This window comes from Vicugna pacos, chromosome 3 (assembly GCF_048564905.1).
Source record: "Vicugna pacos chromosome 3, VicPac4, whole genome shotgun sequence".
In the NCBI taxonomy this organism is placed as follows: Eukaryota; Metazoa; Chordata; class Mammalia; order Artiodactyla; family Camelidae; genus Vicugna; species Vicugna pacos.
In genome coordinates this window covers 16,731,772-16,743,904 of record NC_132989.1, presented here as the reverse complement: position 1 = coordinate 16,743,904, position 12,133 = coordinate 16,731,772, and the positions used below count along the sequence as shown (strand labels likewise).

The 12,133-nt window shown below is 38.7% G+C and overlaps 1 protein-coding gene across 9 annotated transcripts in view; it reads right to left on the bottom strand.

Moving 5' to 3' along the window:
- Positions 1-12,133, bottom strand: part of JAKMIP2 (janus kinase and microtubule interacting protein 2) — a 187,104-nt gene that overhangs the window by 153,301 nt on the left and 21,670 nt on the right. For 7 of the 9 annotated variants that reach the window (XR_012067287.1, XR_012067286.1, XR_012067288.1 and 4 more), the window contains exon 1: positions 6,698-6,988. The gene's annotated coding sequence lies outside the window, so the exon portion shown is untranslated. Of the gene's footprint in view, positions 1-6,697; positions 6,989-7,581; positions 7,647-12,133 lie in introns of those variants that run through there. The other 2 variants (XR_012067290.1, XR_012067291.1) reach the window with 1 other exon arrangement.

Below are 12,133 nucleotides of genomic sequence, written 5' to 3'. Positions count from 1 at the left end.
ATATATCATTCATATGTGGGATCTAAAAAAAAGGAAAAAGGAGGACACTAATGAACACATCTGTAAAACAGAAACAGACTCGCAGACATAATAAACAATCTTATGGTTACTGGGGGAAAGCGGGTGGGAAGGGATAAATTTGGGAGTTTGAGATTTGCAAATGTTACCACTATATATAAAAATAGATTAAAAAAACCAAATTTCTTCACTGTAGCACAGGGAATTATATTCGGTGCCTTGTAATAACTTTTAATGAAAAAGAATATGAAAACAAATACATGTATATATATATATGCATGACTGGGGCACTATGCTGTACACCAGAGATTGATGCACTGTAACTGACTACTTCAATTAAAAAAAGATAATTAAATTACTAACTTAGTTTAATAAATTACAGTGAAAACAAAGGTACTCCCTTAATAGTGTCATTATTTCTGACTTGCAATTCAGTTTTGAAAGGGAATCAGTGGAGCCACAGAAATGTTCATAGCTTCTTATTTATGTCATAGCACATAGTGAACAATTTTTAACGATGGATTGTTAAATGCTGTGATTTGTTACCTTTAAGAATTCGCTTTTCTTTTGTCAAAATTTTAAAATCCCGAGAATATCACCTATATGAATACAATCCATTTTGTTTTTACAGGCAAAATAAAAGGATGAGAGTCACAGTGTAAAGAACACCTAGTGGAAAGCCCTTCTACAGTCGGAGGCCAGAGGTCCTTCAGGGGGCCATCCATTTATTCGCTCGTTCAACCAGACTTTATTGAGCACATATGTTGCACCAAGGCAACCAGTATTAATTAACAGTTTCATTTTCTGCCCTCAGAGAGCTTACCATCTGGCGAAGGGTAGGGGAAATCAAGTAAGCAAATAAACAGCTTTATAATCACAACTTCAACAAATGCTACAAAGGAAACACAGAGGGTCCAGAGAGTAATAGTGGAGATGTACTTAAGGAAACCTCTCCAAGGAGTTATATTCAAAGCTCAAACTTAAAGTGTAAGAAGAATCCAGCCATTCACATTTTAAAAGGGGAAGAGTCAGATGACTGGTCTTTCATTTAAAAACTATCTACAGGGTTAAGAAATACACCGATGCCAAAAATGTATCTCAGTTTAGTCTGAGGAGTGATATGACAGTTAATGTATGTTGTTTAAATGTTTTCATGAAGGATTCAAGTTGTCACAGAGGTTAAGACTACAGGATGCCACTACTGTACTGAGGAAAAATAACATGAATCTGGAAGAGATTTGGTTTGGTTTCATTTTTTAAATTTCCACTTTACGTGCACCTGGTGAAAGTCCTAGTGACTCAAACACTGACTTGGGCTTAAAACTCATTCATTATCAGCAGACAAGGGATGACCAAGGTTAATTTAATGCCCATTGTGAGACGGAGAGGCAGCTCAGAATTACAGATCTCATATTTCCTGGAAATAATGCTTGACTCACAGCTGCTGTAAATCAAGCAAGATCTACCTGTATCATGAGAAGTATTTTAAAGCAAAGTGTAAAGACCCCAAAGTGAGGAAAAAATATCTTGAATCATCAAGAAAAATGCACCCTGAGATTAAAAATTTAGCAGAGGCATATTGCATTAACATGGGAAGATGGCCACCTTACATAAAGTAAAAGAACTATAAAACAATGCTTAGAGTATGGGCCCATTTATGAAACTGTACATCTGAGTTGTTTATACTGGCATATAGGGAAAAAAATCTAGACAGAAATATTCCAAAGTGCTAACAGTAACGATTTCTTGATGGTAGGTTTCTGGGTGATTTGCTTTTTATACATTTCTGCACTTTTTTCTCCCCTCACAATGAGGATATATTTTTTTTCAATGTAAAAAACAAAGCCATTAAAAGAAAATTTAATTGTACTGGTGAATATTGATTTAAAGTAAAAAATGTTTGATGGATCTCACTTGCACTGCAGGCTAATTATTTATAAAGGACATTTCACAAATGTGGAATAATAGTTCAGATGGCATGATTTGCTCTTTGGCCAGCACTGAATTATCAGTCAGACAAGGTACATGCCTACAGTGTCAGTAAAGAAAGGGAGACACCAAACAGTTAGAATATTTTGGAGAAAAGTATTTGATTCTCGATATTTCAAAAAAGTATAAAAGTATGTGTCCAAGGAGAATATCAGAAAGTTGTTGAACTGATGTATACTTATTTATGATTTGATATCATTTAAATTTTTAAGAACATGTAGGTAGAAGGATGCTTAGGACATACTGGTAGGAGGTATGGCTAACTTTTTTCAAGGTCTAGGACCTAAAGGAATTAATTTGGTCCTAACCACAGAAAAAAAATTGTGTTACTTCCCAACTTGTATGTCATTAAAAATAGAAATACTTAGCCATAAAATTAGTGCACATCAGTCCAAGAAGGTTTTGATTTTCCCCAGATAAATGTCTTTACACTTTTGTGAAATATCATGAATTCCAAATTTTCCCAAAATAATTTTTGTGTCTACCTTTTTTTTGTCTGACATCTAAAGAATACACTTAGTCTATTTGGCAATTCAATATGACCAAAGAACACATCATGGCACTTGAAATATTCAAATAAAAATCCAATTAAAGATGTGCTACATTTAATGCAGATTTACTATATATTACTATTTTAAAATTCAAATCAACAAGATAATTTGATAACTTTTCTAGTATGGCAGATTTGGGTTAATGAGATGTGAAATTCGGGCTCAGTTAGACTATTTACCAGTCCCAAACTCGGACAAGGCTAACCTCTCTGAGACTCTTTCCACTTATTTAAAATCATTATGATGATACTAGCTTTACTGGCATGATAGAATTTGGGGGAATATAAGATGAAAAATAAAGAATGTAAAATGACTTGGAGACCCACAAAAGATTATACCAAGGTAAGGTATAATGATGGTGCAGATTAGAACCATATTGTTCTAGTCATTAAGTATTTCACGAGTGTATATCCTGTATCCTCCCCACCAAGGAAATTCTACGTTGCTAGCATACGCACACTGTGCTGGTCATATAAGAGGTCTACAAATAGGTGTTTTTCAATTATTAATTCACCATGTTTGAAACTCATTTTCACTTGGTAGAATAACAGTTGGGATGTGCAAATACAGGGAACTGTAACTGACCTCTCAGAGTGACACCAAGTATAAATCTAGTTTATTTTAGTAAAAACCAATTGAGTAATTTAAGTTGAAACTTCCAAGATAAATCTGGTTTTCTTTTAGGTTCCAACCATGGAAAACAAAGCAACAATGTTTTTATGAATCTATGAGAAATGTAAACAGTTTTGACACTCTAGATATTTTCCAACCACCCTGATGGACTTGAGAAGCATGTATATAAAATTGAAATATGTTATGAGGTCACTTGAAGAAATAAGGAACATCCTACCACGAAGTGTGGTTCATTCCAACTAAAACAAGTTTTCCTAAAGTTTAAATACCAGTCAAAATATTTAATATGCCAACAAGAATGACATTTTCAAGATAGCATTTGAGAAAAAGATAAGTAAATGTGTTTGTTGTTAAACAGCACATTTAAATAATACGTATGTATCGCGCACATATTTTGCTTTTTTCTGACATCAAAGTGATGGCTCTTGTATTATTTTGTATCTAGACCCCACTAAGCCTCATTTCAGTTTTCAAAATTAGCCACACAAAAGGCAATAATTTTAATATGGTTATTAGGTATCAAATTCCTTAAAGTTGCTGAGAAAGGATTCTTACGAAGAGGAAAATGTTCAATTCCCTGCATCCTGACAACATATATATTCCTCTAAGCAGATGGTCAATTGATTTCTTTAAAAATACCCAGATTCTGTAATTTAGAAGCTCATTATAAAATGGAGTCTTACTGTCCCAGGTCTAGAAGCACCGAATGTTAAACAACTAAAGCACACTCTTACATGGACAGTCTACTCTAGAAAAAGCCACAGAAGTTCTTAAGAAAGAATCCAGTCCATCCCAAATAAATGCATGTTTACGGCATACTTTTACAGGTTTTGATGAAAAAAAGATGCACTGCCTTATCTGGTTACACAGTTGACAATTCAAATTTGCTCCCAGAAAGTTCTTCATTTTGTATTTCTAATCTTCATTCTTTCTAATGAAGTTGAAGCCCACTGACCCTATTCTAGGTCCCCAAAATAGCAAGAAGCAATGCCCTATGTAAAATCCTCAGCTCTTTGAAGCAAATGATTGTCATTTCTCAGTTTTTTCTTCTTCAAGTGAAATGATCCTGGTTTATCTATCTCTTCTTAGAGAGTTCAACTTGTAGTCCTTTAAACATAGTTCACTTTCTGTGGGCCATCAGCAAAGGTCATATAATTGTCTCAAGTTGTAGAATCAAAAACCAGACCCGTATTCCCATCAGGGTCTGACCACACAGCTGAAACATGCTACTCATAGTCATCTCTATGCCCATGACTTAGTGATTTGCCTCTGCTCAAACTGTACCAACCTTACCTATAAAACCACATCCTAATGAAAACTCAACACAAAGGAAATAAAACAAAGCCCAAGATACCTGTGTCCATTGCATGAAACAGGGCCAACTATGACATCTCTTAATTTCTTAAAGCTTACTATAGATATATCTGAAATTTTAATTTGTCCAAGTCAAAAGTTATCATTAAAGATTCAGTACACAGCATGTTACAAAATTTTGGATATGACATACAAGCCCAGTACCTCTTCCCCTACGCTACTTTATGGAGTTGTTACAATAAGGTCCACGGTAGCAGGACTTGACAGAGTTGTGAATCTATGTAATATATGACATGCCATGAGCATATTAATTCCATTCCTCCCATTAAGCCCACTGAAGAGCCTTCCCCTATAGAAACCAAACAGGACATTTATTCTCAGAGAAATTAAACTGTAAACCTGATTCAAATAAATGAAGAGGGGCAGTGTGTAAAATCAAATGCATTATTTTCACATTTTCTATATCCCAGCAGCAAAGATATGGTTCTATTTACTATATTCCAGCAGCAGAGATACAATTACATTAACTATATTCCAGGAGCAGGGATAAGATAAAATGCAAGATGAAAACAAAAATGCTGTTATTTTACATTGTAAAAAGTGTTTGCACTGACAGTGATACTGTTAAAGAGAGAGATGGATACAAACAGTCCACACAATGAATGTAGTATTACCAACAGTTTTACCTGCAAGGATGTTTCTGGCTTTAATTCAATGAAATCCCTTATCCTGGGAGGTAATGGAGCCCCGTACCCTACTCACCTCAGTCATCTTTCGTACACTGAGCTGCCTTAAAGCCGTGTGTGACACAGTAAAAGGTCAAGCAGATCCCACTAAGCATTTGCAAACTACAATAGCCCCCCATTTCGCCTACCAGCCACACATTCACCCGCTGAGCTTTGCTCACTCTCTTGTTTGATTTCACTTCATTGTATAAGCAGGCTGATTTGGAGATGGCTAGGGTACTTGGGAACATGTAGATTTTCAAAACAATCCCACTTTCCTACTTAACCACCTAGGTTAAAGAGGTAGACCCATGATACAACATTTGCGGGAACTGTAAAATGGTGCCTGGATACTGAAGGAATGAACAGCAAACAGCAGCACTATGAAATAAAAGGAATGCATTTCACCTTCCAGCTCTTCTGTGCTTCCTGGGACACAAGGCACAAACAAGAAAGGCCTGGGGTAGAATTTCAAGAAAACTGATTTGTTTCAGTATTTATTTGGCAAGATGCTGGACACAAAATGATACCACAAGGCACCTCCCTTTCCTATCATTGTAAATTCAGGGCTCTCAAATCAACCCCCCACAAATCCAATTAAAAATAAAGAAAAGAGGCAGGCTATGAATTCACATCTAGAGCTATGGTACAGATTGTTCTAATTGGTCACAATGAAACTAAGGGACAATAACAAGAATAAATCTCGCATTAATCCAGATGAAGCCAATGAATAATAATATAAACCAGAAGAATAGTTTCAAAAATATGCAATTACCTCTAAGCATGCAAGGACATTTATAACCCATTAAAATGATTGCAAAGCACACTCTGCATATAAATACGTTTCATAAATGCACTATCAGTGCTAAGTGACATGAGGGTATGTATGATATGCACATCCACAGGGTATTCATTTGTATATTCACCATTGAATCTGTGTACCACAACCTGGCAAATGGTTTCTCAACAAGAGTGTGTTAGAATATGAAACGGAATGCTAAATTCTGGGGCCACCGCTTCTCAGCAATGAAGGAAATAAGCAAAATCACCTTATAATTAGGCCGAGAAGCTTAGGGGGGCACCAAATGTGTTTCTGAGGAAGGCCCAACCCTGTATGTGAGAGCTACAAATGAAATGATCCCTTTCAATAACACCCATTTCTTGTGAGCTCTTTTTCCATCCTCCGATTCTGTTGCTAAGCTTGGAAGGAAAGGAACCCAAGGGCTCCGTCTGCATTCTGAGCCAGTTCGAGATAAAGCCAGAACACCATTTTTTTAAAAACAACACAAGCAGATGCCTTCTTACTTCTCTCCTGCTGGCAACCTTCCTCTCTCTCATCCCCATCACTGTCTCCACATCTTCCTCTCCTCTGAGGGAGTCATTGTTCACGTGCAGGCCACAAATGCACACACAGGTCATTTAACCGTCAGCTAAACCGAGAGGATAAACCCGCTCTCTGCTACTTACCATGCTGAGACCCGGAGAAGCTGTTGAAAGGAGGGAGAGATGCGAACTGAATCCATTTTCCTTGCGACCGAGTCGGATGCAGCCTCCGAACCCAACATCAGCAGCGGCTGCCGGGATTTTTTTTCCTCTCCCTCTCTGGTTGGCGATGGTGCGAAGAGGAACCACCCTTCCAGACCCACTAGAGTATCAGCAGCCGAGGCAGCAGAAGCAGCACCATCACCACTTGGCCTCCTCCCTCTCGGAGGATGGGGTGAGCTCAGAAGCAGCCAGGAACTTGCAGCAGACACCTCCTCTGGCTCCTCCTCTCCTGCCCCCTCCCCCAAAGCCCCACCCCTGCTGCGGTAGAGGCTGCCTGCCCAGGCAGCTGCTGGTTGTCACGGCAACGACCAATGGTAAGCGACCAGACTAAGGGGGAGGGGAGATGGGTGAAAAGAGCTGCAGGGGCTGGAGGGGAGTGAATTTGTGCCGCTGCCCTCTGAGATGCTCTTGGTCTCTCCCACTCTGGACTCCAGGTCTTTAAAAAATGGGGCATGGGTCCGTAGCCATGGGAAGAGAATAATTCCAATTTAATCAAAATCTAGACTGAACCATACAGAACATTAACAGAACATTAACTATTGTGTTCATTTTCTATGGTTTCCCAATACAATGTATTAAATTTGCAATCAGAAAAACTAATAACAAATATGGAGAAAGTTATGTCGTGTAATAGATTATTATCACTCCATTTATGTTTGTCCTTTATAGCATCTTTTACTCAGTGCCACACAAGGTTGTTAACAAGGGAAATGAGTAGCTGGACTTCACAATAAAGAGAGTCAGTCTGATTCCTTGGCTCTACTCTGTGCTTGTTTTTCTCAGGTGAGTCACTTGGTTTTACTTACTGCTTTTCCAGCTCCCGCTCTGAAGAAGACTAGAGTTGTTTGGCACTCCTCTGTGGAAAAGGAAGCTGGAACAGAGGAAAGAGAAATTCCTTGAGTTCCAAATCTTTCTAGTGTCAAACTCCCGGAGTGTTCAGTTTTCTGCAGGAAATTCTATGCCATTTCATGAATGGCCTGTAGGAGACCCCAAGCCAGCTGGTAGTCAGGATGGTAGGTAGGAAAAAAGGATGTGAAACCAGCAGTATTGAGTTCTTGATAAGCTCTGTTTCTGACTATAAATTATAAATGACAATAGTGTTTATCTCAGGCAGTCGTTGTAAAGATCGAATGAGATAATGCATTAAAAGCACTTGGCATGCAGTTAGCATACAATAAATGTTTACTCTTAACTACTATTATTAGTAGTGGTGATAGTACATTGTAGCCACTTCTTAATCCTAGGGACTAAAGGAACAGCATGGCAATTTCAGACACAGGAAAAAATTCAGGTGAGAAACCACTTAAGACATGATAGCTATGATGATGGTGATAGTGATGGTGATGATGGCAATGACAATGATGACAAAGACAGCGAGGCCCTGAGAGATTAAAGTTTCTCTAAAATGTGATAATTGCATATGTTGTAAGTCTTAAAGGAATTAAATAAATTTCTCAAGTCCACATAGCTTAAACATGGCAGAGCCAGAATTAAAATTCTGATGCTTTGAACATCAGCATTTGCTCTCCTGACCATTACATTTTCTGCCACTCCTTCATGGACCCAAGATCCTCATTCTTCTCAACCCATTGGGTTATTTACAGATTCAAATAGGGTAAGTACAGAGTTCAGAGTCAGACAGCCTGAGCTTGATTTGCTCCAGGTATAACTGGGGACATGTTAATTAACTTCCCTGAAGCTATGTTTTTTTCTCTGTGAAATGGAAAGAATCAGAGAACCTCACAGAGTCATTGTGAAAATCAAATACGATGAAATAGGATGATGCAAGCAGAGCATTAGCACAGTGTCCAGCACATAGTAAGTGTTCAATAAATGTTAGCTGTGATTGTGTTACACATTCTTAAGTCATTACCATGAAAATGTGAGAGGACTTTTTCCTGCATGGGCTCACACTTGATGCCAAGGCCTCATTCTAATAGAACTGGTCAAAGAAAGGGGTTGCAACTCATCCTCAGCCCTTGGCGTTGAGTCCTCTCCCAGGGGACGCCTGCATCCTGCTCTGTGTGCCTAGTGCCCCTGCCTCCCACCAGCATCTGAACAATCACACAGTCTACACGCATCTCCACGTCAGCGTCATGTAGGTGTAGTCGTGTAACATAAAGGAATGGGCGGTGATAGTCTAGCTTCTTTTGCGTTCTCTGTATTTCATCTTCTGCTGTCTTCACAAAAATGGTCATGTAACCAAGCAGAGAGGAAAAGCTATAGGTGACAGAATCCTCCTCACGGGCCTTGAGAGGAAGCGTTTCATCCTGAGCGGACTTGGCTGGGGTGAGTGGTTCTAGTTTTCTCTCCTCCTGTCAACACAGACAGAGTCAACTGGAGGAGAGAAAAGTGTTTGGTGTTCTCTCTTTAAACAACTCCCTAATTTAACCGTTCAAATAGTACTCTTCCTTTTCTTTGCCATATCTCTGCAGCACTGTCACCATTATTTAATAATAGTTTTCTTTAGATATTTAATTATGTGGCATTTCTTTGTATTTACTTTATTTGCAGTAGAACATTAATGAAATTAGGCTTGGTAAAGAGAATGTTCCCAGAGAAAGGAACTTCATGCAGAACAATACTTTTCTCTTTCTTTTTTAGTTAAACAGAGACTTCAAATTTATCTATAATAATTTTTAGTTAAAAAAATAATATTTAAAATTTCATTCCATCTATTTCCATTTCCTCTCTTACCATGCTCTATTTTTCCATAGTATCTCTTGTCTTCTCATAAACCAGGTTATTTACTTGTGCTTGAAATTTTTATGTTTCTCCCCACTAGAATGTAAGCTATGAAAGGGCAGGAATGCTTATTTGTGAACTGTACCTGACCCATCTTAGATGCTCAATAAATATTTGTTGAGTGAACAAACCAGCAATTAAATAGAATATCAACAACTTCTGCATCAAATCACAGCTATAAAAGTTATTACTAGGACATTATTTGTCCAGAGAATATTCGTCGAGAGAAATATTTTCAATATTCCTAGAAATTAAGAGTAAATAGTTGCAGTAATTATCTTTTTAGCATACATACATATTAACATAATACATATCTAATACATACCTATAAAGCCTAAAACACATGAAAACAAATACAGGTGTGTGTATGCATGACTGGGACATTGTGCTGTACCCCAGAAATCAACGCATTGTAATTGACTGTACTTCAATAAAAAGAAAAAAAATAATAAATAAAAGAGGCGAAAAAAAATCTATAGCTATTAAAGTGGAAACATTTGCCCATGCATATTCAGAGTCATCTAGCATGTTGCTGGTAGTCTTTGGGAAACTCTGATTTTGGTCTAAGAGTATCTTCTCTAGAAAGGCTAATAGTGACTAGATTGTTCACCTTTCCTGGGACCTCTCCAAATCTGACTCCTGAATTCTATGAGATGTCTGAAAAAGTACAGGGTTTTGGCTCCAAAAGCCACATTAAATTTTCAGGAGAAACCACAGCATAATGGGAGGAAGCTACAAAGTGTGGGCTCTGGAGACAGGCTACCTGGATTGAGGCCATGCTTTACCATTTTTATTTTTTCTGAGTGACCTTGGGCAAGTTGCTGAATTTCTCTGTGCCTCAGTTTCTTTGAACTGATCAAAGATCATGTGTGCAAAGAGCCAGCATGTAATAAATAAATAATGTTGACTAATATCAATATAATTTTTAATAACCAGGGGTAGGCATAGCACTATGAACTGTGGGTGTTTACGGAACACTCAGACCACTCCGGATTATTCTAAGAACTTGCTGTTATAACAGCAGACCAGCCACCAGCAGACTACGAGGAATTCTGGAGATGTTTATATCAGAGGTAGGCCAATGTCCTGACTTCCCCCCCAAAAGGGGGCAAAAAGTGAGGGATTAGAGTCAGAAGTGGCTGTTGTTTATTCCCTGTCTACTCTGCAAGAGGTTATTAACATACTGTCTATTTACAGAGAACATTAAATGTAAGCAGTCAGGATCTTCTTGAGGTTATTGAGAGTAAGGGTATCATTCTGACCTCAGTGCACGTCCTTTATCATCATTAGCAGGAAGCAAGGGTATTAAAAGAACTCCCCCCGAATGCTGTACTCCTAGGGCCAACCACCCTTGGATGACTCCCTACATAACAGGTGGACACTTCTGCATTTGCTCACCCTGTGTCCTCTGGAAGCCCCTCCTTTGACCCGATTATTCAGCCTTCAAGATTTATCCATCAAAACTGTTGACTGAAAAAATATGCACAACCTAAAAATTGAGAGTCATGTTTTATTCAGCGGACTTTCTGAGGACTCGAGCCCAGGAGGTGGCCTTTCAGATAGCTCTAAGAGACTGCTCTGAAGGGGCAGGGGAGAAGCCAGGATATATATGAGTTTTTGCAACAATGACCAGGTAATCAAAACATCAAAAAGATTACTGTTAATTAAAGAAAACCAGATATTACAAGTTAATGGATTAAGTGCTTCTCTATGTGTGGGAAGGTTGAAAAGCCTGGGCTCACTGAAATCATTCCTCTGGTAGCACCTTAGCTATCTAGGGCCAGTGTCCTGTTCTTCCCATCCTGAGTTCCCTCCGGTGCACCATTGGGGGTGGGTGCAGAGGCCAGACTGCCTACTTGTCTCCATCCTGAGTTCCCTCTGCTCACTGTCAGAGGTAGCCAGTGACTGGATGGCCACAGAATCCTTTGTTTACTGATATGGCAAGCAGTATTTTTCATTCACATCTCCTTCAGGGGGCTCGTCACTGATACCAGATTAGCATCAAATTCGCATTAGAACTGAGTGACCCATTGTCCCTTGTCACATCTTTTTTTTTTTTACTACACTCACGTTGTTGAATGGTAAATACTTTTTTGTCTTTTTCTCCTACTTGACTGTACACGCTGTGAGGTCAGGGATACTGTTCATCCATTCATTTACTGATGCATTAATATAACAGATACTTATTGCTAGCTGCTCCTGTGTGCTGTACGAGGTACCAGAGACGTAGCTGTGAATAAGGTAACATGTAAATTCTCTTCGCGGAGTTTATAATCTCAAAGGAAAGAGGGGCCACATAATTACTTAAATGAAAGACACTGAGGCTACGACGGAGAACTACGGGCAGCTCTGAAAGCATGTAAAGGAGGGGAGAATAATTGAGTTTGAGAGCCCAGGAAGCTACTACTGGAGGAACTGCAGAGAAGGGTGGGGGCAGGTGTTTTCAGACAAAGGGAAGGAAATGTATGCTGGTCCAGAGGTGTGGATGAACGTGGCACGCTACTCAGTTTTTGTTCGATGCTCACACCTAGTGTGGCACCTGTGCACACTGTGTGCCACGCGTGTGTTTTTTTTGAAAGAATCTGTCTCCTCTTCCTCCTAACACATAATCGA